Source organism: Schistocerca americana, chromosome X (assembly GCF_021461395.2).
Source record: "Schistocerca americana isolate TAMUIC-IGC-003095 chromosome X, iqSchAmer2.1, whole genome shotgun sequence".
In the NCBI taxonomy this organism is placed as follows: domain Eukaryota; kingdom Metazoa; phylum Arthropoda; class Insecta; order Orthoptera; family Acrididae; genus Schistocerca; species Schistocerca americana.
Genome location: NC_060130.1, coordinates 804,587,690 through 804,600,860, shown reverse-complemented (window position 1 = coordinate 804,600,860; position 13,171 = coordinate 804,587,690). Strand labels below are relative to the sequence as shown.

General features: G+C 43.5%; 1 protein-coding gene across 4 annotated transcripts in view; it reads right to left on the bottom strand.

Annotated features, from left to right (window-relative positions):
* LOC124556685 (protein FAM102A) overlaps window positions 1-13,171 on the bottom strand; it is a 460,608-nt gene that overhangs the window by 114,325 nt on the left and 333,112 nt on the right. The gene's annotated exons all lie outside the window — the stretch shown is intronic.

Genomic DNA, 13,171 nt, shown 5'->3' with positions numbered 1-13,171 from the left:
AATTAGGGACACTGTTGCTCCTGGGGTATCGGCGAGGACCATTCGCAACCGTCTCCATGAAGCTGGGCTACGGTCCCGCACACCGTTAGGCCGTCTGCCGCTCACGCCCCAACATCGTGCAGCCCGCCTCCAGTGGTGTCGCGACAGGCGTGAATGGAGGGACGAATGGAGACGTGTCGTCTTCAGCGATGAGAGTCGCTTCTGCCTTGGTGCCAATGATGGTCGTATGCGTGTTTGGCGCCGTGCAGGTGAGCGCCACAATCAGGACTGCATACGACCGAGGCACACAGGGCCAACACCCGGCATCATGGTGTGGGGAGCGATCTCCTACACTGGCCGTACACCACTGATGATCGTCGAGGGGACACTGAATAGTGCACGGTACATCCAAACCGTCATCGAACCCATCGTTCTACCATTCCTAGACCGGCAAGGGAACTTGCTGTTCCAACAGGACAAGGCACGTCCGCATGTATCCCGTGCCACCCAACGTGCTCTAGAAGGTGGAAGTCAACTACCCTGGCCAGCAAGATCTCCGGATCTGTCCCCCATTGAGCATGTTTGGGACTGGATGAAGCGTCGTCTCACGCGGTCTGCACGTCCAGCACGAACGCTGGTCCAACTGAGGCGCCAGGTGGAAATGGCATGGCAAGCCGTTCCACAGGACTACATCCAGCATCTCTATGATCCTCTCCATGGGAGAATAGCAGCCTGCATTGCTACGAAAGGTGGATATACACTGTACTAATGCCGACATTGTGCATGCTCTGTTGCCTGTGTCTATGTGCCTGTGGTTCTGTCAGTGTGATCATGTGATGTATCTGACCCCAGGAATGTGTCAATAAACTTTCCCCTTCCTGGGACAATGAATTCACGGTGTTCTTATTTCAATTTCCAGGAGTGTATTTCCAGTCAATGATCGGTTTAGTTGGACCAGAGGACCCAATCCAAACCATTCCACGTAAACACAGCACACACCATTACGGAGCCACCACTAGCCTGCACAGTACCTTGCTGACAACTTGGGAACACGACATCGTGAGGTCTGCGCCACACTCGAACCCCACCATCAGCTCTTAGCAACTGAAATCCGGACTCGTCTGACCAGGCCACGGTTTCCCACTCGTCTAGGATCCAGCCGATATCGTCACGAGCCCAGGAGTGGCGCTGGGGGCGGTTTCGTGCTGGTTAGCAAAGGCACTCGCGTCGGTCGTCTGCTGCCATAGGCCATTAACGTCAAATTTGGCTCACTGTCATAACGGATATGTTCGTCGTACGTCCCACATTGATTTCCGCGGTTATCTCACGCAGTATTGCTTGTCTGTTAGCAGTGACAACCCTACGGAAATGCCCCTGCTCTTGGTCGTCAAGTGAAGGTCGTAGGCCACTGCGTTGTCGGTAGAGAGAGACGGTGACCGAAATTTGGTATTCTTGGCACGCTCTTGACGCTATGGATCTTGTAATAGCAAATCCCCTAACGATTTTCGAAATGGAATGTCCAATGCGTCTAGCTCAAACTACCACTCCGCGTTCAAAGTCTATTAATTCCCGTCGTGCGGCCACAATCATATCGGAAACCTTTTCACATGAATCACCGGAGTGCAAATGACAACTCCGTCAATGCACTGCCCTTTTATATCTTGTGTGCGCGATACTACCGCGATCCGTGTACGTGCGTATTGCTATCCCATGACTTTTGTCACCTCAGTGCAGAAGAGCTAGAGTTCAGGGTATAACATCCTGTCGACGCCAAGATAATTACGGGCCGAGCCCAACTTTAGATAGGGCAAGGATTGGGGGAGACATCGACCACAGCATTTTTTGAATGAAGTATCCCGGCATTCACCATTAAGTTATATGAGAAAGCCATGGTAAATCGAAATCAGGATGGTCGGAGCAGGATTTGAGTCCCTTTCCTCCAGAACAGGAGTCCTGCGTTGTAACCACTCCGCCATCTCATTCTGTAGGTATCACGAGGGTGAGTCAGGGAAAACACTGAAAGGGAGACAGGTAGCACAAAGGCATATCTGACTTCAGGAATGATTTATTTCATATTGGTTTCATCATCTTTGCATTTACAGTACGTTACAGTACAGTCTATGCAACATTCACCACATGCACCTGTAAGTTACAGTGATGAATTCTGAAAAGGTTGAACAAGTCTCGTGGTCGTGCGGTAGCGTTCTCGCTTCCCACGCCCGGGTTCCCGGGTTCGATTCCCGGAGGGGTCAGGGATTTTCTCTGCCTCGTGATGGCTGGGTGTTGTGTGCTGTCCTTAGGTTAGTTAGGTTTAAGTAGTTCTAAGTTCTAGGGGACTGATGACCATAGATGTTAAGTCCCATAGTGCTCAGAGCCATTTTGAACCATTTGAACAAGTCCTAGTGTGGGGGAGGGAGTTATGGGACGTGTGTTTATTTATTTATCAGGTTTCGTGGAATCATATCAGCTACCGCTGCTTGGTCACGGAACAAGTCAGTTTATAATTTGCAGAATGATTACTACAAACTTTATAAACAACAGAGTTTGAAAATTGATACAATGCGAAAAAACACAGAGTATACAAGTAACTTGCACATTACGAGAAAGAGTTCCAAACTATTGCGAGAAACTGGGGTACAGAGAGAAAGTAGTGTGACACAAGGAAACCTTCAAACTTCGATAGGAACACTTAGTGTTTACCACACAATTTTTTCTGTTGGGCAGATAATTTATCGACAACAACACAGAACTACACGATAACGCAAAACCCCACCGGCTAATGAATTCTGAGTGTAGAGTTCAATGAATGATGCTGGTTGTTAGGAGATTCAAATTGCAAAACTTATTCACTGTCTGGTAACCCATGTGGCACAGGATATTAAGAGTAACTGCTGATACATTTTCTCCTCTGCATAGCTGTAAAGGAGTCAACATTCTGTTCGGAAATTATTTATTAAGTACCACTGGTAATGTCGGTAGAAACACCAATACTGCATGATAAATTAGTTCGTAAAGTAACGGTAACTTATTTACATGCGAGAAGTAAATTTATCAGCAGAGCTGCCTAGTACGATGAAGAATCTAAGCCTAACTGTGCAACCAACATTTAGTAGCGTAAAAAAACAGTCAACTGAATTCTTACTTAAAATGAGTCTTCAATAACTGTGAGAGCAGCAAGAATACGAATTCCTACGAGTATTGAAAGGTAATTGACGAAATAATTTATGATCCATTTGCAGTTAGTAAATAAATGTCAAAACAATCTCTTAAGCGCTCGCCTGAGTAGCTCTACATGTGAGAGAGACAAGATGGTGGACATCTCATTGGCATTCGGCAATTTGTCTTGAACATTTAAATAATATAGTAATAGTGTTTCATACTTGTTTCCAAAAAGAATATAATCAATTATGTATCGTTCTATATCACAGACAACTGTCACAAGTTTCTCAATTGTCATGTAGCTTCGACACCTAACAATCACAGTAAATTTTGTCCGCATAGTCACACCATACCGATCACATAACCCTGCGATATATAATATACACAACATTTCGTTTTCGAGAACTTACGTTTGGACATACTGTACTTTCCCCAGGAGAACAACTAATATCCGGACAGTAGAAGAAGCTGTAAAGGAACTGGAGTTATTGCGTAAAGTCCTGTGAAGGGCAAAGGCTTCTGGCTTTTGTTCCGGTATTATCGATAGCACGGTAAAAAAAAACGGTTTCCTCATTTCAGGAGTGGTACCTCTAAAACAGTGCAGTACAGAGGGTCTCGAAAGCTGCGAGGAAGAAAAGACCGTACGCTCCACAATAACAGTCCGTATTCCCAGTTCAGGGTCAGTGCATCTGATTGCCATGCGAAGGACCCGGGTTTAATTCTTGGTACTGCCAGGGATTTTTTTTTTTTTCCTCGGTGGAAGGATTGAAAGGCGCTCTCAGCTTCGTGTAGCCAGTTGAGAAGCTACTCGAATAAGAAATAGCGCCTCCAAGGTCTGAAAAGCTGACGACGGCTGTGTGAGCGGTATGCTGACCTCATGTCCCTCCCAGCCGCATCCAAATGACGCCAACGGCAGACGATGACACTGCTGACTATTAGTATCGCGTGATACCCTGGGCCTGATCGCGGAGTTACATTTTTTAGGTACAATAATAAGATGCAGACTATCCGAAAGGGTCGGGGGGGAGAGGGAATAAGATCTTGAAGCTGCATAATCTGCTCCGAAAAATGTAAATGGAGGAAATTACACAAACAGAAAACCGACTCAACAAGGAAAATGTGGTACGTACTTGAGCTGTGTTTGTTTCATGCCCTTGGTGGGGTAGCATACAGTGCACATTTTACCATCAGAGACCAAATGAACGGTGGAATGTAAGTGCAAGTAAGTGAAATTTCTACCCAGACAGTACATTACGCTATTAACAGAATCGTCCTTCTGTTGACAGGTTCTTAATGGTTCAAGAATTATTCACATGTGATGAAAGAAAAACTAGTTTTATTGACAATGCATTTCTCAACAGTGTTTTGAATCCTACTGACAATGCATAATCATAAATCGCTAAAGACAATCTATACCTTACCTATTCCATTGCCTGCAAGCAAAAAGAAGCTATAAGAAGTAGCAGAGGACATCTGGGATTACCTGCTGCCTTGAAGGGCTAAACAACATTAATTTCGTCTCTTGTTTCTTATCAGAAAGCCACAGAGGTTTTTTTCAGAACTACTAAACAAAACGTCGTGTAATCAATTACTACGACGGAATATCACACTAAGAGGTACTCACTACACAATTTCACAGACATGACACGCAAGCAAATCTTGACTGTACTGAGAAGAGACTAAAGTCTTGCTTATGGTACATAAAGGGTGATTCTTATTACCACTTAAAAAACCCCGAAGTGATGTAGATGACGCTAAGACAAGTCAATGAGTATCAGAGACAGGGGTCCGCAAATATCGGGAAATACCCCAACAGTGGATGAAAAATTTTGAACATGTGACGTCGCCATATGACGTACCCCGCCGCAGGCGCAGCAGTTTGGCTTGTCGATCCCACTCTCGCTGATAGGGGCAGCGCTCCACATCGCTCCGCTAAGCTACCTTGGTTTCGTAAATGTAAACCGATTCATCGGAGCCTCCCATTACCACTACCGCGGGAACTGCCGTATCACATCGGATAATGGAAAGAACGAAAACAGATTAGCGTAGCGGAGCGATGTGTAGCACTGCCCCCTACCGGCGAGAGAAGGATCGAGCAGGACAACCGCTGAGCGTGCGACGACGTATGTCATTTGATGACATCACATGTACAAAATCTGTCATCCAGTTTTGGGGTATGTCCCAAATTTGGGGCCCCATGTGTCTTATATTAAATACCTCAGCGTCACCTGCATCGCTTCGTGGGGTTCTTAAACGTTAATAAGAACAACCCGTATAACTGCACTTCAGGTTCACGTGAGTGGAGTCCAAATTGCTTCCAGAAAACAAGCAGTTATGATGCTGATAATGATGGCTCAAATGGCTCGGAGCACTATGGAACTTAACATCTGCGGTCATCAGTCCCCTAGAACTTAGAACTACTTAAACCTAACTAACCTAAGGACATCACACACATCCATGCCTGAGGCAGGATTCGAACCTGCGACCGTAGCGATCGCACGGTTCAAGACTGAAGCGCCTAGAAGCGCTCGGCCACACCGGCCGGCGATGATGATGAATTCTTTATTGCAGTGGCTGGGGTTGCTCGATGTTGTTTGATCAATGGGGCGCTCAACGACGCGGTTATCAGCGCCCGTACAAATTCGCAATCTTTCACAGTCCAGTCTCGCCGTCTTCCCCAATGATCATGAAATAGTGACGAGAAAACAAACACCCAATTACCGGACGGAGAAAATCCCCCAACCCGGCCGGGAATCGAATCCGGACCCCGTGATCCAGATGCAGCAACGCTAACCAGTAGACCACGAGCTGCGAACGGCATTGCTCGAAATTCTCTTTAGTAAAACGTGGATTTGGGTAGTGGTAGCAGATTTTTTTAAGCAAGTAGGGAATGACATTAAATCACCATGTATTGCAACAACAATTCCGTCCGTGTGTCCAATCAACATTAAACATATATTATTAACAGAAACTATTTCTCACATACAGAATGCAAGTTAAAAGCGATTACACGTTAAGCCCAATCGATGGAAGGAAAGAGAGCTAAGAAGAAGGACTTTCTCTTTAAGAAAGGTCCACAAAATACCCGTAGAGGCAACGGAGGTCCCGAGCTAAAGATTAAATTCCTTCGCTATATTGCTACGACGCATAAAAAGTAAAACGCGGTCGACAACCTGCTCATCGTTCGCTAAGACGGCCGATAACTCAGACGGCAAACATACATTAGAACGTAAGTGGTTAAAAAATGGGCATTCTGTCAGGACACCACTTAAGAAATGGCGATCCTTACACTACAGTGCCCAATGCGCAACGTAGCTACAGTGATCTCCTCGCGCTGAGGGGTCGGGGAGGTGGTCTTAACTGGACACACAGTTTTATATCTCTAATATCTCGTAAGCTTTCTACCTTATTCGTAACACACACACAGAAACGCTTGTGAAAATTGCAGTATCAAAGAAGAATTACCAGAAAAATTCTGAAGTCTTATACCATGTAGGCTTTCACGGTCGGTACTTGTGTTCTTGGTGAATTTCCTTTCATTGGTATTAGTGATCCAGAAACAAATGCTTAAGATCACACAAACACACACACACACAGAGAGAGACAAAGAGAGAGAGAGAGAGAGAGAGAGAGAGAGAGAGAGAGAGAGGGAGAGAGAGAGAGAGAGAGAGAGAGAGAGTGTGTGTGTGTGTGTGTGTGTGTGTGTGTGTGTGTACACTTGTAGACTAGGCAGCGCCCTTTCAAGCGTGATCGGAAAGGTCAGTTGTACGTCAGTTCGACACCATCAGTTGCGAGCTGGACTAGCACAATTCCACTGCATACGCTTCCATTGCCCAGAAATTAGCAACTCGTAACTGGAGTGAACACATGAACGCCATTGCTGCCGTGATGAAAGGCAAAATTAATGTTTTCGGATAAGTTCGCTTTCAATCTGACCTACACCACTCGCCGTATAGGTTGGCCACTGGTTACCACAGTCTGACATCTGGCTATATTGAGCGATCACCACCAACGTGGTGGTTCGGTACCTCACTGGATACAAGATGCGGCTCAGACCTATTCTGGCACTGTAAACAGCAATCGTGACATCAAGAAATGTTAGACATCGAAGTACTGCCCTCCTTGCGAGATCTCCAACATGCCGTATTTCAGGAGGACCGTGTTCAGTCACAGGCAGCGAGAAACGTGCAAGTCTTCTTTCAATAACGGCGGATAGCATCGCTTTTCTGGCTTGAATGTTCGCCTGAGACGTCAACCATCGATTAGATCTAGGACGTGACTGGGCAGCCCTTTGTTCGTCACAGTCCACCATCAGCCACTGCTGATGCTTTGTGAGCTCGCATACACCTCACATGGAAGAAGATTTCGAAGGAACCCATCCACGACCTCTTGGATTCCATGTCGTCATGATTAGAAGCTCCGGTTGCTACATGTGGGAGCTTCACACTTTGTTCAAATATATCAAAGACAAAGCCTATAAACGAGCTCGCGATCATAATTGGTACTTCGTGAATGTGCGATCAAGACCGACATTAATGAATAAATTCTTAAAGTTGGAGACCATGTACATAAATCTAATCCTAATCATTTAAGTATTGTCATGTACTAATCTGTTCTCTAATTTCCTTAGTGCAGTGTCTGGAAAGTTCGATTAAATCTTCCTTCGGGATTGCAGCTTGATAATAAATTCAACTGGGTGGAGGACACCACAGAACTGCTGAAGCGCCTAAACAAATGTCTATTTGCAATGCGAATGTTGTCAGGCATAGGGGATATAAAAATGAAAAACCTGACATACTGCACTTATTTTCATTCCATAATGCTATATGGGATTATTCTTTGAGGTAACTCATCAAGCCGAGCTAAAGTTTTCCGGGTACGAAAACGTGCGATGAGAACTATATGTGGTGTGAATTCAACAACATCCTGCAGAGGCTTGTTAAGGGAACTAGGGATATTAACTACTGCTTCTAAACATAAATACTCCTTAATGAAAGTTGTCATTAAAAATATATCTCTCTTTCAAACCAACAGCGCAGCTCATGGAATCAATACTAGAAATAAGAATAATCTTCACAAAGGCATAAAGCAACTTATTTTGATCCAAAAAGATGTCCATTATTCAGGACCACAGATTTTCAGTAAAAAAATGGATCAAATGGCTCTGAGCACTATGGGACTTAACTGCTGTGGTCATCAGTCCCCTAGAACTTAGAACTACTTGAACCTAACTAACTTAAGGACATCACACACATCCATGCCCGAGGAAGGATTCGAACCGGCGACGGTAGCGGTCGCATGGTTCCAGACTGTAGCGCCTAGAACCGCTCGGCCAACCCAGTCGGCAGATTTTCAATAACTTGCCATCAGCCATAAAAAGTTTAACGGCCATTAAAGTTCAGGTTGAGAGGAGCGTAAATGATTTATTTGTGACCAATTCCTTCTACTCCGCTGAGGAATTTCCTAGTAGAAACAACTTTTGTGTGTGTGTGTGTGTGTGTGTGTGTGTGTGTGTGTGTGTGTGTGTGTGTGTGCGCGTGTGTGTGTGTGTGTGTGTGCGTGCGCGCGCGCGTGTGTTCAAAAATCACTCTCCTATCAGTGTTTATTATCTCATAAATGAAAATATGTTCAAAAGTTTTAACTCATTCCATATCCAAACGATTATTCCACTTGGAATCTGTAGACATTACATTAGCACATTTGTTTTCATTGTAAATATATACTGTCTATTCTTGTTCTTCTGAAATGTTCTACATCCTGGAGGATCTCTCCACCATGAATTAACTGGTATGAAAAGTACATCTAATCTAATCAGTATGAACGTCTGAAGGAACACTGTATCGAACTTTCCAGACATTGTCAAAAACAGACACTGCAATAATGCACTTCATCTGACAAGAAAACTAAGTAAGTCTCTGTGCGGGAATGACTTAATTGTGCGAACACCATGGGAAGCAGATACTAGGACATGTGGATGTTTGGGTCTGTCCCTGAAGTGTGCTCCGACAGCCGAAGCTTTTAAGGCCACCACACGAGTAAACCGGGAAATCCTGGTTCGACTGTCGTCCGTCACATATTTTCATTTGTGTCACGTAAATTGCATAGCAATTTACGAATACATTTCTTGACTGTTCTATAACGCTATTTTCAATCGCATATATCTGTTGTACGTATGTTAGCGTATTTTTTTTTTACACCATTATAAATACAAATATGAAAGGTCTTACTATCGTTTTCCCTGTTACCCCTCTATGTGGAATGTGTTCGTTAAAAAACGGTTCTTTATAAAGATTGCCCCAACATGGAATATAACTGACGAAGCCTAGCTATCTACACTCATTCGGTGATGTTTATGTTCTGTCGCCACCCAATATTCACGACTTGAGTTGTGACCAATGCAATTCCCACGCAATACAGAGTGAAGCAGAACTCCACCGAAAAACGTTCAGAGGTGGTAGTACTGACCGAATCAAGAAAAAAGGTGTCCAGTGAACATGGGACCTTAAAATGCGTACCTTAAGAGCTACAGGCACTTTTTCATCCTCACTTCTGTGAAATATCTCTTCTATTGAACACGTGCTCGTAGCTGTTCACGTGTGCATTGTAGAGTCCATGTTCACTGGACCTTTTTTTTTCCTTTTCATCGTCCATACTGCCACCTTTGAAAGTCTGCCGGTGGAGTTCTGGTTCACCCGGTATACTGACTAATTGTCGAAAATGATGTCCACAAATACACATCAGTACGTTTTTGTTACGCCAAAATGGCGCTCGTTCCACTCCTAGTGGTGGAAGAAATTTCTGTATCTGGTATTTAGCCGAAAAGGGAGGACGACGTAATGTCACACATATCCTGATCTACCGACTCTCTGGCCATGACCACACTTACATATAAAACTTTTTCATAATGTAACCACCACCCATTCTGTCGAATGGAAAATACTATATAATACTATATAACGCAAAATCATCCATCAGATTCATCTACAGGACAAAAATACAAACCAACAACATTTTGCAGTATATCCTACTAACATCCATCAAGTTCAAACTAATGACTAAAATGGCTGACATATATCGAAATTTCAGGGTACTGTGTATACTGGAAAACTGTATCTAACAGCAAACAGGAAACAAATTACAAGATTAGATCGTATAGAGCATTGTCAAAATCTCTCCACTTTTTTAAAGGTTACATTGTAACGTTGGAATTCAGTCAACCTTTGTGTCGTACTGGATGACATAAAACATTTAAGAAACTGTGTTTCTATTGCGCATGTTGAGGAAAAAGAGTCAAGGAAGAGAACCCATTATGAAAATATTGAACCTTATACAACATACGCCGTCAGTTCAAAAAGTTTAAAGTTTTGAGACAATCAACTAAAACAGACAAAACAACTGGAGATGGTGGTCTTGATGCTTCGCGTGTTCTAAATAGTCTACTCTCACTTGAGTACAAAGCACAGAACGTCGTACAACCGTGTAGAACTGTCAGAAAACTACTCCTTCCGGATGATGTTCGACTCACGCTTCACTTTTGCTTCCATGTCAGTTGCGTCGTCAAAGCGTTGACCCTTCATGTGAATTTCTTCACGTTGTCGTTTTACGCTAGGTTCATAATAATAGAAAGTTCTGTCACCCGTGATGATTTTTTCGAGAACAGAATTCCCCGTGTTATGGATTTCAAGCCATTCGGGGCAGGTGCTCTCATGCCGTTGGTTTTATTCGGTAGTCAAGGTTTGTGAGACAAACTTTGGATACACTTTTCTCTTCTTCAAAATATCCTAGAGAATTCTTAAATACCTGATTTACAGATGTTTTTCAACTGTGATTTGTGTCACAACAACGTGGACACATTAAGACCGCACGCGCACTACTTAGACTGCTTGCACAGTACTGGCTGGTCTAATGCATGTCTTGTTTACAGTTGCTAGTTGAAGCTGCCACCGTAGTCACTACACTGACGACGCTTATACGCTGGGAATATAACCAATTTCGGAAGAAAATTACGGAAGTATGGGGAAATTGTCATGGCGAGAAAAGGTAATAAATATTTTGATAACTACATTAATGCTGCGCTCTATCGTACCATTATAATATGCGTAAAACCAATTATGTCTTTGATACCTCGACGAGTTCCCTGTGTAATTAGCTCCATTTATTGCTGTTACAGAAAATTAAGTAATTTTAATGAGAGAATTTCAGGTGAAAAACAAAACCAAAACAAGGATGGAAGCCACAGATCTGCCGTAGGCTACTCTGTGAAGGTAGCTAAGTGGCTGTGTGTCCGACTGCTAATTTGAAGATGGGGGGTTCGAGCCTAGGTTAGTCCTAAGTCCTTTTCTTCCCCTCCTCGCACGTAACGTCGCTTTCAATGCTGGAATAGATTTGAGAACGAGAAATATACCCAACTATAGAGCGTTTTGGGATCCACGATAAACTGTAGGTCTCCCCCACAACTTGATAGGTGAACCAGTTCAGATGGGAAGAAGGCAAGGCTTCCTCTCTTCCACAGTACATTAGAACATTACATTACTACGCAATGTGATTGCCCAAACGAACAATCTCGGCGAGGACTGTTTTTCTTTTTAAATTGTACCAGCAACCTACGAGGGCAATTTATTAATTTTGCAACGTAGAAGTAATATATTTGATTGTTGCTTGTGAGTGTTCCAGGCTGTATGGTTGTGGTCCAAGAAACTTTTCGGTTCCTGAAGTTTCGTCCAGAGCTGCGCAGGCCATATTCGGAGTTAGAGTGGCTTAAATACTGTCTAAAATGGGCTAGGTCAAGTTTGCACGTAATCAGTAGAGATACTCCTTGTCAACGATAAAATTCAACTATCGATGGTCGGCTGTCAAGGATAAAAACTTATCTATCGATTTTGCACAGCCACTGTCCATATATCACTAAGTTTGGTGGCTTCTCCCTGTCTTTATAAATTTCGATGGATTCTCTATATAACCATGGATAATAGTTCATCATTGTAAATAATATTTTGGTTTCAGCAAACCTCGCTTTCCTGACTGAAGAGCATACTCTGCTACAAAGCTGGTTTTTGTTTTCTCTGGCCGGCAAAGAATTACGATTTTTCAGTCTTGTATTCACGTTTCTCTTGGTATATAACCATGGGGATAATTTTAACAGATAAGCAGCAGCCATGAAATTTAGTGATACACAGACAATGACTCCGCAAAGTCGATAGGAAGTTTTTATCCTTGACAAGCGACAATTGGTAGTTAAGTTTTATCTCTGCTGGTCACCTGTAAGCTACACCACGTCAATTTTACAAAGTATTTATGTCGTTCTACGACGTCCGACTCGTCAGTTGGCAAGACTCAGCGTCGCCAGGAACACCTCGGAAGATATCCTGCACATCTCCGGACGAAACGTCAGGAACTGTTAAGTTTTTTGGACCACGGCCATACAGTCCGGAAGACTCATCAGCAACAATGACATACAGGCGCGAAAGCTTTCATTGTGTGTATATATAGGGTATAAAGTGATTTCTAATTTGACGCAAGGTCGAACACTATGGAAAAACATTCAATTTAGCAGATTCTCAATTACAGAAGAGCTTAAACAGCGACACGAACTTTATCTGAAGCGTGCACGCTTCAGAAGTTCGACGATTTCTCATTAAAAAACAGCCAGATACGGTTATCTGAAGTTGTATTAGTAGTACAGGTCACAATGGACGTCCGTGTCAGGGTTCACTTACATCGATTTATATCTGGTTTTCAACCTAATTACGAGTACAAGCGTTCCGTGATAAAACATTTCTCAGAAGTTCCCGAGACAAGGAAGAACAGAACTTACATAACAATGTCATAGCTACGTGATTACGATGATGACCTGTGGAACACTATAATGGTGTTTCACGACCCCATCTGTATCGAAGAGTTGCTTCCCATCGATTTAAACGCCGTCTCGGTCGTTGGCCATGGGTAGCTTGAACTGACTTCTGTTTTTAGTCTTATTTAACGACTACCGCTCTTGCCTTTCACCAAAATCATAATCGTTTTGCGTATATGTAGC